Below are 15,065 nucleotides of genomic sequence, written 5' to 3'. Positions count from 1 at the left end.
TAGATCACAGTCTACAATCTATGCACAGTCTACAATTTACTGCCAGTGAAATATGAGAAGATTGATTCTTTGGTAAAGGAAAAATTACTGAAAGCATAAGAGGCTAAGATATGCAGACTCCATGAATTATCCCCTGGAAAGTATTTTGTAAACAAACCATTCCATACTCGCATTTTCCGTGTCACTCATAACATAACAGAACTTTACCCTATTTCCCAACACCACTAGCCTTGGCTGTATCTTTTCCAAAAAAGGAGGAAGGATCCAAGGTGGATCAGTCTTTTCTCGTAAAGTACATATTTCTTCTTTTTTTCATTATTTGATCCACACTTACTTACACTTAGAGTCTGTTCTTCATTCTCTTATATTGTAAGTAGTTAAACTGTATTATGTATCAGACCAATCAGACCCTTACTGTGTTTAAAGTTGGTGCAAAATCCTGTCATGTTGATTTTATAGTATTTTAGTGCTCATTATAGACTCCAGTTCATCTGGATCTTAGAAATGCCAGTCTGAATTTGGAATAACACAATAATCTCTTGCATTAGTTTTACTAAGATTATAATCTGGGCTCTCCAATGTAGATGTAAGGGATGGAATGAGAAAAACAGCAAAGGGTTGAACGCTATTTATAAATAGCAAGCTTTCTTTGTGTTAACTTGCGGTTCTATGAACTCACCATGTGTTTTCCAGAGCAGATAATTTAAACTCTGATCCTGAAACAGAGAATACTGTAATTGAAGATTCTCCCAGCTCTTTTTGTTATGTCATGTTTTTGTTACCTGTAGGCTTCTTTTACACAAACACATGAATAAGCTAACTAATTAGATCACTGTCCAAAATCAATGCACATCATGTACTACCAATAATAAACAAGAGAATTGACTTTTGATAAAAGATAAGTTACTGAATGCACAAGAGCTAAAGCTATGCAGATTCTCTGAATTCTTTGCTGGAAAACATTGTCTTTTAATTAAAATACATGATTAATTTGGGGGAAGTGGGGAAACAGTGTGCATGATACCTGGGTTTGGGAAGCTAATTGAAACAAATTAGTCTCCTCAACCTGAATCAAGATTTTTTTTTTCTTGAGGTTATGAGATAGTGTGGTAAATCAACTCCAGTTTGTCTCTCATTGCAAACAGAAAGGGTTTTCCCTGTGTCATCTCTGTCTAGAATCAAACAAAATCATGAGCAGTTTTTGCAAGATGATCTGTCTCCATCTAGCCAAATATGGTTAGTCTGTTGGCTTAGTTAATTTGAATAAGTTTTAGAGAAAAAAATGAGTTATTCAGTATAAAAAGTATATTTTGTATATATAAAGGATATCACACAGCCTGGATATACCTGTATTAGAAAGAGAAAATGTGGGATAGAATATCTTTAGAATATCTAGAAATATAAAATCCAAAGCATAGTAGTGTAATTATTACAGTATAAGTACAGGTAAAAAATGTATTCGATGCAGAGAAACAAGGATGTGCTGATGAGTGATAGAATTTAGCAATAATGACTGTGTCCATACTAATGAATAAAATGGTCCCAAGGGAAGAAAAATTAAAAAATAAAAAGAAAAGAAAACCCCAAAACAAAAAAAACCCCAACCAAGCATTGATTGTACTGCTTAGTTGTTCTCTGGTCTGGTTTTGGCACACACCAATTAGCTCTCACCAATACCATACGCTATCCTACTACATAGGACTGTTTGGGTCCTAGCACACTTTGGGGAACCTTCCCAGGAGGCATTATACATAAGACTGCATGGGAGCTGGCTTTTCATCCCGCCCAATCTTTAAAGATCTATGTGCCCTCCCGCTATGACCAGAGCATGTGCAATGTTTTACACTGTGTAAAACCTCCTTTGCCTCTCCACAATACAGTATGTCCAGTGTTAAAACACTTTGAACTGAAAAAATACAAAAAAGGGTAAGAACTACACCTTAGTGTCACTGGCTATCACACTGGGCCCAGAGCACCAAGCACATGTAGCCCAGAGAAGGGCAAACTCTCTCAGGGCCGGAAAACTGGGCATATTTTATACAGCAGTGTAGACGTTGAAAGTGAACATGATATTGGAAAATACTCTTTGTTTCCTTCTGACTGATGAATATTTTCACTGGCTTTACTGGGAACTCAACAAACGCAGGACCAGCCTCTCCCACTGTAATGTGGCTGCAGATTTAGTCCTGAGATGCCCTAACGCAGGTGTGTGTTGTATGCGTGAAATACCTGGATCTGTCAATGTGGTCCCACAGACTGAGGGGTATTGAGACACCATTTCCTAATTCAGTAGAGATGTGTTCAGGATACTCTGTTTTAGACTGAGACTGCTTTTAAAAATGATTTATGATGTGAAGTTGCATCCGTGCTTCAGTCATCACTTTTTAAAGCCAACATAGGTGCACCTACATGAGCTCTCATCACCATTATGATTTGTTAGTTACTGAATTCCCTTTTACTGTGCATGAAAGATAAACTTTCATCCCTGAAGAAGTACAAAATACACTATCTTTTCTTTATTAAGTGTATTGGGGAACAAATCATAGTCTGAAGTGAAATGATTGCGAACTTGTCCTCAGAATTTTCTGATGCAATCATATACATCAAATTCAGTCAGTAGAGATTTGTTTTCTGGTTGACTTTCTGCTATTCCTCAGCTTAACATGATGGCCCTCTGCAGACTCTGAGGAGGAACTGGCAACTTGTTTTTTTTCCAGCAGTTAAAGTTTGCTTTGTATGGAGAATGAGGGTTGGGATACTTGATAGGCCATGCTGTTTTACACCTTAACCAAGGAGATCTCCCTCTTGCCTCATCTAGTGAACTATTGGTTAACTTTACTCTTTTTTTTAATGCAAAAAAAGCAAAATCTTCAAGAAAAGGACGTGAATTAGTAATGTTTGGAGATGTTTTGACTTAATACCTTCTTAATTTTCCACCAGAAGCTTTATCATTTGCATGACTTAGTTGAGCAAATGGGCCATGAAAAATTTACATGGTACAAATCACACATCAGGATACAGCCTTTGATATTACAGTGCTCTTAATGCTTTTCTGTATTTTTGTTGATTCATCATTCTTTAAAATGATAAACAATTATTGCTTTTTAATGAAGAACATCCCAAAATTGCTTATTCAGTGATTCAGTATCAATCACTGAGACTGCAGATTCTCATAACAAAGGTTTTTGACAACTTAAATGATAGTTTAGAAGTACATAACTATATGTATCATGAAACAGGAGATTTATGAGGTAATTTCAGTGTACTGAACTGTGCCCATCCATCCTTATTGAAGTTCTTAGGAAAAAAACCTTCACTATCAACTCACTTTGGAAATTACTAGAGTTTGACTATTTCTGCTAAATTGTCTCATTTATAAATTGGAGCTTATACGGGAATTCAATTGTTTTGTTTTACTTTGGCTTCAATCTTCTATTAAAGATCATACAACTTGCATAGGTTTTTCTTTAAATTACACAAACAGAATTAAACCTCATTTGAATAATGTTAATTGTGATCCATTTTTAATAATGTGCTTGCATTTACATAGTCTGACTTAGCAAAAACATTTTCTGTGTCTATGACTACTTGATTTTTTATTGCACATCATTAGCTCCTGTTTCATAGACCAACCAAGATCAACTGATTTCAGTTTTATTTGGGCAAAGGACAGGACTAAAATTTTTAATTTCTGACTAATGGCCTTTGGATGAAATGTCAACAGTCTTTCCATTGACTTTCAATGGGCTTTGGACCAAGTCCATTCATGGAATATTAAACTTTATATGGTCTGTGGTGTTTCACTTCCCTTCATCAAAAGAGACAGTAATTACTTATTTACTTTTTGTATAACAGGAACAGTTTTACAGTTTCATTGCCTGATATACCTGAGATAGCAGGTTCATTTAACAACTGAAACATGGTTTGCATTTCATTAAACACTGTAGTATTTTTCAAGCCTGTTTCAGTAGTCTGCAGGCCCACTCTTCGCCCTTGTAAATCCTATGAACACAATGGATGCCTGTAGCTAGAGTGACTTACACCCTGAAGGATCTTACCATGTATCTCTTCAGCCAGATCTCTAATGCTAATTAGGCACAGTTACAGTGACATTTTATTTGACATTATTACAGCTTCATTAGCAGGGTTAAAAGCATATATGCAAATGTTCTTTTGCTAAGTCTAGCAGTAAGTAACACAGAAAATATTATTACTCCCCTCTGATTCTCGGGGACAAAGGCAGTACTCAAATACATATTTACAATAAGAAACAAAAAAGAGAAAGCACATTATATTATTCCATCAGAGACAGTGGCACCTAACAGAAGAAAAAAAAAAGTCTTCTGGCTTACAGAGCAACTGTGGGAACTCACAGCTTTGCAAGCATCTGAAATGGCAGCTGTGAGCAAGCTGACACAGCAGCTGCAGAAACTGGGAGTCTCTTTCTTCCATGGCTGAATTTACAGAGTTTAGACTTAAACCCCAGGTCCCTAAGGGGTAAAGGCACACCCATTGCTTTTTCATTTAATGCCATAAAAAGAAATGCTTTAAAATACTTGTTTTCTAGGGGTGGAAGGGGGCATTTGCCTTGTTGCTGAGGCTGCAGTGTCTCACAGAGGTGTCCGTGCTGAAAGCCGATGACCTGCTGGCAGGATTTCTGATGGAGAGGTCCTGCCAACCGCCTCAGGAGCTGTTAAGGTGCCCACCGTATTGCTGCTCAGTTCCTGTACAGTGCAGCTGGCGAAGCGAGGGGAAACTGAGTCTGGGAACACCACCTCTCTTTTCACCATGGGCAATGGCAGTGCAAGTCGCACCCCCCAAAGGCGCTGTTGTGCTCTCACTCCTCATAAGAACAAAAGGAAACTTAAAACCACCCAAATCCTCCATGCAAAGTAAACCATTTCTCTGCCTCACTTGCTAGTCCAAAGATCTTGGCATGGGTTTGGGATCAACGCTGTGTCTGTGCCAGCCAACGCCAAGGGCTGCAGGGAGACCCTGACTCAGTGCGTATGACGGAGTCACATCCTGACTCCTCGCTGAGATGTGGCTGTGCACCCTTCCCATGCAGGCCCTGAACGGTAGAGGGAGAAGTGAGGTGTGCCCTCGCAGGTCCGCCTCTCTCAATTGCGTGGCCAGGGTGGTGAGAAACAACACCACGCACAGCTGGAGTGATTCTGCAGACTGCAGCAAGGGAGTCTAATATCCAGGCTTTCTCCTCAAAATCCATTCTTCTATTTGGCCTGGGTGTTTCCCACAGGTGGAAAGAGCTGAACCTACCAGAGCTGAACCTAAAGGCAGCTTTTTCTTCCCCCCCTTCAGTGCAGGCTCTGCAGAGCAAAGACTGGTGAACGGGTGCAGGCATGCATCCACCAGCTCCTCTCTGCAGAGCACATGGAGCTGGACCCTGATGTAATGCTCTTTCTGGGCTCCCTCCTGGCCCCATCAAAACCCACAGAGGCTTGCCATGGCCTTCAGTAAGTGTTAGATTTGGCTTTTAGGCATTGATACAGACTCCATCCAGCAAAGCACTTTAACTCCTATTTAAGCACCATCAATTTGATTAAAAATACCTGTAGTAACTCTCTTCTGCTATTTAGGCAGCAGAAAAATACTCTTTTGGTTCTCTGGGGAAAAAAAAAATCCTAGACCTAAGATGATTAGGCCATTTATCTTTTTAAAGACGTGCCTTTATCAAGCAAGGCATTTCTCTTGCATTGGCCCAAGAAGGGAAGGATGTCTTAATTAACTCTTCTCTTTCTTTTCTTACACAGCTTTTCTGTCTCTGCATATACAGATGCTTGACAAAGAGCGTAATACGAAACAAGGTAGATCTCAAAATTAAAGGCAATTATGTGTAGACAGTTTTTAGTCTTCTGAGACAGAAAAGCTAATTTAAACTAGCCAAAGCTGATCTGGTTCTTGCAGCAAAAGAGGCCTGGCATCTGTCCAGGTAACATCTATAAACAGATCTTAACAAGGCATTCACTGTTGATTTTAAAAAATACAAACCCACAACAACTAGATTAATTTCAGGCCTGACTTAGTTTGTCTTGAAAACGATTTCTAAATGATTTCTCTCTTTAGATGAGATAGTCATGACTTAGGGTTGCTTAACATCTCTAATGACTACATGCAAATACTGCAAACTAATCTGAATACGTAAGCCTCCCTACAAGGTCAAACAGACAGTATAAAATATGAACATTCAGCTGTTTTTGGAAAGTAAGACCCATTATTTATCCTCATAGCTACTTACAAATTATCACAAGTAATACTACTTCAAAAACCTTGTGTTCTTTGCTCCAGAGGGAGAAAAAAGAAATCTTTTAAAGTTTGACAAAGGTTATTTCATAGAGATGCCAAGACCCAGTACAGCTTTTCCCTACCTAAAATGTATCATTATAATTAAGAAAGACAGATGAATAATAGAAATTAACACGACCCTCGAAATGGCAATGCAAAGCCCTAGAGAATCACTTCTGCTCTGTGATAGGATTCATATGGGAGAAAGTGGTCCTTGACCATGACTCTGGCTTTGAAGTGCAACACTACTGCAGAAAACATAGGCTGTGAGACATGAGGTTTCTGCTTGCTTTTAAAGAGTGCCCTGTTTACAGGTTACACTGGGAATCTGAATTATTACTTCTTGTTCCTAACCTGGCTATTGACACTTGGTAAATCACTATTTATTCCTTCCTTGTCAAATCAGTTATATGGAGTAACCTCCCCTTCAGGGAAAGAAGGTGTCATCTATGACTAACATCTGTATAGCCCTTGAAAATGTTTGGATAAAAGATGGCAGGAGATACTGCCTCTGAATATTTCCCGCAATGGTCAGTTCATTACTGAACAATATTTTCTAGAATCTCAACACTGCTATGGGATCAGTCTCCCTCTAGCAAGCGTGCAAGAGCCATCAAGAGTAAGGAGATCTCTTATAGCTCTACCCCAGGCTTTCTTTATCATGCCATTCCCCAGTAACACATTTTCTGACGTCTGGTCTCATCTAGACAGTTAAGTTAGCATGCACTTTGGGACTATTAAATTACAGCTCCACTGCCTCAGTCCTGGCCATCCTAATGTCTGAGCTGCAATAGAGGAGGGCCCTGTTGTTGTAACGTGGTTCTGGTAACACATCAGTGGCATCGTTTTATCTGTAGATATTGGTTTATGTGATTACCAGAGCACTCTGTGTGTGTGTACATGTACATGTCTTCTAGTGGATTATTATTTTTGTAGAGTGATTACTAGCCCAGATAAAGGATATATGTGTGACTATGCTGCACTAATAAAATGCTATTTGGGTTATTAGGAAACTACAGCTTCAAGGCTACTGGGAAAAAAAGAAAAAAAAAAGGCTTGTAGTAAGAATGTCCAAAAGTACAATCACAAAATGATAGCAGAAGCCTTGAAACTGCAAGCACAGGATACCAGACTTGCCAGGGCTAAAGATCAATTACTGGTCACTAAGAGAATGCAACCTTGGAGCTGGGTAAAAACAGTTTTAGGGATAAAAAAGACAGAAAGAACAAGTATTGAAGATGTGTAATTTGTAGCATACACTGTGAATTTGGACAAAAGGTTGAACTGTGAATGAATGAGGGACAAGTAATTAAGCAGAGTTAGCAAACACATAAAAATGACTGGAAGCAAACCTGGAGGAGGAAGAAACTCCCACCATCAACATCATACTCCTTCCATTAGAGAACGTGGGACACAGATGTCTTGCCATCACAACATCACCCCACCCCATTTGCTCTATCTCCCTAAAGATGTGTGATGTTGACACTAGGGCACAGAGGAGCATGGAAGGATGAGCATAATATCTGAGCAAAGGAATAGATACTAGAAAGCACATGCAGAACAATTTTAATTGTGTCATTTTGAGAATGAGCTTTAATATTTAGAAAATTTATCTATAACTGTTATTACCATTGCACTGGGACCAATAATAAGTCTTTGATTAGACTGTTAAACTTCAGTTAGACTAACAATAAATTATTGGCTTTGCATATAAAATGATTTTCTATAGCTCATGTAAATTAGACATGCTGGTTGGTCTGGTGCCTTGCTCTTGAGGACTACCTGTTAAAAATACCTGGCAGAAAATTTGGCAACCAAGGGTGTAATTTACAATGCCTATTGTCAAGCATAGTTCCATGCCATGCTTCTTGGCATGTCACTCCTGCTGGGCTCCTCAGCTGAAAGCACCGTTGCAATGGCATTCCCATCCCTGCCCTGTTAACAGCAGCTCCCACCTTCTCCTCAGCAAGATGGATTTTCTTGCAATAAATCACTAAAAAATGTTATTTTCTCATAAGCACAACAGGTTACGAGTACACTTTCAGTATGATCTGGCTTTTCAAGCATGAAAAACATCACCAAAAAAAAAAAAACCAAAAAAACAAAATTATGGAAAAAAAAGTGTAGGAAAAAAGGAGAGAGAGTACAGAGGAGACAGATTCCGATTATGTAGGCAAAAGGAATTTGATCCTGTTCCACAAAAACTGATATTGTCCTTGCCCAGATGTACCCAGTGTACCCACACAGCGTTTAAGCCAATTAGATTTTTATCACCATCAACACTTGCAGCAAGGAATAAAATCAAGAACAACTTTTTCACCCACCAGTCCAATAGTAGCCTGGCTCCAAAGCTGTCTTCAGCTCCCCCTGTGGCTTTGCATTCCCTATACTCTCAAGAGTTGTGCCCCCAGTGTCTCATTATATTTACAAATGACTACGTGCCTACCAACAAGCAATGCAATCCTATCCCGTCTTCACAGCTCAGCAGACTGAAACTAGGTCATTTGATCTGGAGACAGATGGGGAAGGAGGTGGCAATTCAACAAAAAAACCCCACACTGTTTCCTATTCATGCTGAGCCAATGCCATAAAATGATATTCAGGATCACAGTGCAGGGCCCTCCCGCAGCAGGCAGCACTTCTGCGCCCTGACAGACCCGCCTGCTGTGGGCTTCTTCGCAGCTCTTGCAGGATTCTGGGTCCTGCTCTGTAAACATAGTGACCAGCAACCAAGTTAGCTTCTATGCATCTAAACGCTGCTGCATGTTGGCAAAATACCCAGGGGCTGTGCTGCATGCAGTTGAGCACCGAGGTGCCTGCATGCCAGCAGTCCCTCAAAAGATAGCTGTGCATGTGAAAATGCAGTGAGAGGAATGAATTCTAATCTATGCTCCTCAGAAAACCAGCACCAGCTCATGACTGCATCCTTTTCTTCCAGGCCTTGTCCCGGGCATGTTCCACAGAATTAATTCTATCTACAGGTGCATTTTGCTCTATATTGATTTTTCATATGAAAGCAAGTTGAGAATTAAGCCTGCAAAGACAGATCTCTTAGCTCTATTAAATGAGGCCAGGGTACATGAAGTTAGTAGTTCACCTTTTTGAAGCTAGACATTTAAATCATGACTCTGAGGTGAATTTTGTGTGTATTACCTGGCTTAAAACCAGGCGTAGCACTTAAAAATCTCCACTTGAGGTTTCTTATTTAATACAGTAAGGATTTAATTAGAAATCTAGGAAATTAGAAAGAAGAGTTATAACTGGCTATTGGGGGGGTGGGGGCAAAAGGAATGAGAATATATCTGACATCTCTTTTAAAGAAAAATACTGTTTGTTGGTGCCAGCAGCAGAAATACCTGCTCCCTTTGAAGTAGCTTCCCGGGAGCTGCAGTGAGCGGCAGCCCCGGGAGGCAGGGCGGAGGCAGCCCCGGGAGGCAGGGGGCAGGCAGCCCCGGGAGGCAGGGCGGAGGCAGCCCCGGGAGGCAGGGGGCAGGCAGCCCCGGGAGGCAGGGGGAGAGGCAGCCCCAGGAGGCAGGGCGGAGGCAGCCCCGGGAGGCAGGGGGCAGGCAGCCCCGGGAGGCAGGGGGGCAGGCAGCCCCGGGAGGCAGGGCGGAGGCAGCCCCGGGAGGCAGGGGGCAGGCAGCCCCGGGAGGCAGGGGGAGAGGCAGCCCCAGGAGGCAGGGCGGAGGCAGCCCCGGGAGGCAGGGGGCAGGCAGCCCCGGGAGGCAGGGGGGCAGGCAGCCCCGGGAGGCAGGGGGGAGGCAGCCCCGGGAGGCAGGGCGGAGGCAGCCCCGGGAGGCAGGGGGCAGGCAGCCCCGGGAGGCAGGGCGGAGGCAGCCCCGGGAGGCAGGGGGCAGGCAGCCCCGGGAGGCAGGGCGGAGGCAGCCCCGGGAGGCAGGGGGCAGGCAGCCCCGGGAGGCAGGGGGGCAGGCAGCCCCGGGAGGCAGGGCGGAGGCAGCCCCGGGAGGCAGGGGGCAGGCAGCCCCGGGAGGCAGGGCGGAGGCAGCCCCGGGAGGCAGGGGGCAGGCAGCCCCGGGAGGCAGGGCGGAGGCAGCCCCGGGAGGCAGGGGGCAGGCAGCCCCGGGAGGCAGGGCGGAGGCAGCCCCGGGAGGCAGGGGGCAGGCAGCCCCGGGAGGCAGAGGGGCAGGCAGCCCCGGGAGGCAGGGCGGAGGCAGCCCCGGGAGGCAGGGGGCAGGCTGCCCCGGGAGGCAGGGCGGAGGCAGCCCCGGGAGGCAGGGGGCAGGCAGCCCCGGGCAGGGTGCCGCGCCCTGCCGAGCGCCGTTAGGTGGCGCCCTCCGCCCGCCTCAAATCACTGCTGCGCTCTCACGGCGCCACCCGCCGCCCCGCTCCCGGCGCGCCCCGGGCCGCCCCTGCGGTACCCACGGCCGCCCCTCGCTCGCTGCGGGGACGGAGGGTTGCTGGAAGCAGCAGCGCTGCCGCCAGACACCAACAATTACCTCAAGAGGGGGAAACAAAAACCAAAAACCAGCCCTGGGAGATGTGACGTTTGTCTGCTCCTAGCACCCACGTTCGCAAATTTTCAAAAGAAGACAAGGATTTGACTAATGTTCACTTTAAATTTTTAACCATTGCTCCCTATCTTTCCTTCCCAACCCTGAATTAATTTCCTGTTTTAAAAATCAGAAACACAATCATACAATTTAGAACTTTTGTGGCGGTGTTAGCAAATTTCATTTTTGGGGCACGTAAAACACAAAATAAGGCATGATCCTGTAATAGGAAGGTGCCTATCCCCTCCAAAAGGCAGAAGCACTTGAATTTCCAACAAAACATACATCAACTAGCCATGAAAGCGTATGACTGACTGCACAGAGCTTGTTACTGAAGCACATAGGGAGAGGAGGAGGAAGGGGCAGTAGATGGATGTTGAATGTAGGATCTGGGTGATGCAGTGTCAAATCCGTCTCTCACCTGGTGCTTCCTTAGCAAGTAAACTCCTGTAATTGCTGCCTCACTGTAAAATGGGGATAACCCCTGCTGAACTGCAGTGTGCAAGTGAGCACAATGAAGAAAGAATACAAGGTGTACAGTTAACCACTGTAGCCGATTCAGTTTTCTCACTCCTTTGTGAAATGGCTTTCTGCCCTCAAACTCTTAAAGCTGAGACCAAGATAAATATTTCACATCCTTTTACACAGGAAGAGATCAAGATTTTGACAGAAACCAAGATTTTGACAGAAACAGGACCTAGGGCTAGAAATTCACATCTCTCACTGCTAGACACAGCTGCCTCACTACATAAAAGAATGTGTGAAGTAACAATGAGACATTTTACGGGTACTGCTAAAATAATGTGGACATTTGTACGTTGCCGTACATTGTGGTATGTATAGTACACCAGTCTCTTTTTCCTGAGTGATGTTAACTGATTCCCTGATTCCTGTCTCGTTAGGACCTGATGTCTGCAACCATTTGAGTGCTGTGATTTCCTCATTAGTTTTAAGTGGGTAAGGAACTTAATAATTATCTTTTGTACTCCAGTAGAGTCTTGGGTACACAGTCATGAAACCAGATCTCACTGTAATAGATACTATACAGAACAAAAAGATGTAAAGCGGTTACACTGAATAATGTGCTTGAGGTAGGAAGAACACTCAAAAACCCACTCCATGACTGTTTTGGCCTTTGATTTAAGATCTAAGATGATCTAAGACCAGATCTAAGATGATCTAAGAACTTGATGATCTAAGACCATCAAGTGAATTTTTACAGCTCCTTGTTGTGACTCAATCTTCATTTCTCATCTGAATGCTCAAAAGTGCCATCAGCTCTCTTTTGTGCATAAATATCTGAATGGATTACAGCTACCAGGTTTTCTTTCAGCCTACACTCAGAGTGGACATTTAGACCAATGACCAAGTGATTGCATGGAGTTTGTAAATCACTGTAAAATATGAATTATACTTACTTAGTCCTTCTTTGTACTACTTACTTAGCCCTTTTTTGTACTGGCCACTCAGCTTGGTTGCAGTGAAGCAATAGTAATTGATTTCCTCTGAAAATCTAGCCTTTAGGTAATGAGTCCATCCATAAGTATGTAGTATGTGATAGCGGGCACAGAGTGAAGGCAAGTACGTGAGAACGCACTCTGGGGAACGCAGCATCCCATGCTCGATGAGACCACGTGGTTCTAGCGAAGATCTGTACTGCTGCCTGACATGACCACTTGCCAGAAGCTAATGCTGGCAATGCAAAAGCTAATGCAGACCAATGCAGAAGCTAATGCAAAGACACCGGCATAGGTCAAACAAATGTAACTCTCCTTTCCTGCAGCTCTGCCTGTAGCAAGCACAGTCAGTTCCAATATTACACCATCAGGAGGGGAAGCCCATCAACTTTCACCTGCAGGTACCTTTTTTGCACCATATGGACAAGTCACCACCAGGCGTAGTGGCCCTTGAGGACGGCCACACAGTGTGTAGCTGGGCTCTGTGCTTTTCCAGCTCTAAAGCAGGCTTTACTGCCCTCCCTCCCTGTAGCAGCACAGCCTGCGCACTTGCAGCTGTTCAGCTCCAGCCGCGGTGATATTTGGCCTCGGGGTAAGCTCAGCAGCAGAGAGGCTGACATGCTGCAGCGCTTGCTAAGGCTGAAGATCAGTGTAAAGCACCTCTATCAGGAAGAGGCTTTCCTGGAGAATCAGTGACACATGCAAGGGGAAAAATGAATGAATGAAAGGAAGAATGGGGAAAAACTGACTCCAGTTTCTGGCATGGACCCCAGTGGGAACCCAGGAAGCTGAGCAGATAGGATAGTTTAGGTTGTCTATTTTGGGGTTGGTCACTTAAGCGGCTCTATAACACTTCTGGAGCTCCCTCGCTGTCTGGGTCTGCAGGCAATTACATGGCAAGTAGGCATGCTGCCTCCCCTCGGTATGTGTTATCTTGGGACCACAGCTAATTTTTGGGAGGTATCATTGACTTAGACAGGGACTGAGAGTCAGGAAAGAGAAAATCTGTCCAGTTTGTTGTAGCTTTCTGAGCTGGTACCGGTGGGTGGCACAGGCCTGCTGGAGCCTGCAGTGGTGCAGCAGGACAAGGGTGCATCCCCACCCCTCCTGGGCACAACCTCCTGAGCTGGAGTGTGAGTAATAGGATGGCCTTTTCCCTCTCTAAAAATCTTGCTGAAGTGTCTTTCAACTTCCTCCTCCCTTCAATATATACACCCAAACACGTGCTACTAAACTGTATAGAGTTGGAAAAAATATTTGGAAATTCATACTATATCAACGAAATACAAGATTTTCAGTAGCTAATGAGAAGCTCAGTAGGATATGGATAAAAAAACAACTCGGTGTACTGCTCTTACTAATAAAACCTTTGTTAATACCAAAGTTTACTCTTGCAGAAGAAAAAATTAGTGATGAATAGCTGCACAAACTGTTGTAATTGAATTAAATATCAAACTTTCTTTATTGTAAATAAAGAGCTTGACCATGTCTATTTATGCAAAAGCTTAGTTGTACTGCTACTTTAAGTTTCTTGCCGGGGGAAAAAGGAAGAACTGTTGTGGTAGGTTAATAGGGGTTGCTTTTGTTTATCAGAAGTTAATGAAAGTAACAGCCTCAATTTAACAGGTTGGATTTCACTGATGGGCGGCATGTTTTTCAATGCAGAAATGGGGGGAAAGGCCTTTACAAATAGTTTTGCTTTTGATGCTGTCTGTATCTCCTCTGCTGCAATTCGTTTAAATTTCTACTACTTCAGTATCCTCCCCCTCATAAAATAATGCATCTTCTGCTTAGGGTGATATAAGACTTGCACAGCTCTGTAAAAGCTCAAAACCACTATACTAATTGTAAAGCATCACTTACAGTATGTTGAAGGTATTTAATTTATTTTTTTTAAGAGCTTTGTGCTTTAGAATCTGGTAGGGCTGCACATTTCAGTGAACAGAAATGCTCTTAAATATTCTGTACCAAATGAATCAATAAACTTCATCAGAGATGAATTTCCTACTGACATTACTGACCTACAATATTTTCTTCCTCCCAGCTCAGCTCTTCCTATTCCAATCCATGTAAAGACTTATATCATTGCTATGCCTTCCTTTAGGTCAGCTCTTTAATAATGACATCAACATGTGAGGAAGAAGCTGAAGAACCGTCCCCTTGCTTATGATAATGAACTCTATGAGCATTTTGACACACTCCAGCAGTGAGATCGAAATCTCTCTGTGTAGGCTGGGTGCAGCTGGGGCAAATCAGTATGTTGATTTGCATAACCACAAATCTGAAAACATCAGACATATTCATGCAACTGTCTGCATACAACTGCCTTCCTCTGCACTTCATGGTTTATAAACTCTTAATGCAAAGCAGCTGTAACTCATTTTGAGCGCTATCTCATTCATCTGAGCTATGATCCTTCGGCACTGCAGTATTATGAACTAGGAGTATAACTATCCAGTTATATAGTCCTACTAATACTACAGTCTAGCAGAAATAATGACTTTTATGAATTTAACAAACAACACAAAAGTGATGAATTTAATGATCTGGGAAACAGTCTTGAGTTATGCAAAATACCCTGAGTTAGGTATTCACAAAACTGCTTCGGCATATAATTGTCAGCACGTGGATTGTTTGCAAACAGCTAGCACAAACTACTTAGTGTTAATCATTTGTTCCGTGACATAGTTAGTCATGCACTATTTCTGCCTCTTGAGTGGGTGATTGTATCTTCCCAAAGGAGAGGGTAAGAACCAGTGAAAATGAAATGCACCCTGGGATTTTAACATGGATA

The 15,065-nt window shown here is 43.1% G+C and overlaps 1 protein-coding gene across 1 annotated transcript in view; it reads right to left on the bottom strand.

Annotated features, from left to right (window-relative positions):
* The window catches only part of GRIN3A (glutamate ionotropic receptor NMDA type subunit 3A), an 81,743-nt gene that overhangs the window by 50,812 nt on the left and 15,866 nt on the right, over window positions 1-15,065 (bottom strand). The window lies entirely within an intron of this gene.

The sequence above is a fragment of the Dromaius novaehollandiae genome, chromosome Z (assembly GCF_036370855.1).
Source record: "Dromaius novaehollandiae isolate bDroNov1 chromosome Z, bDroNov1.hap1, whole genome shotgun sequence".
Lineage (NCBI taxonomy): Eukaryota > Metazoa > Chordata > Aves > Casuariiformes > Dromaiidae > Dromaius > Dromaius novaehollandiae.
This window is presented reverse-complemented; position numbering and strand designations above follow the sequence as displayed.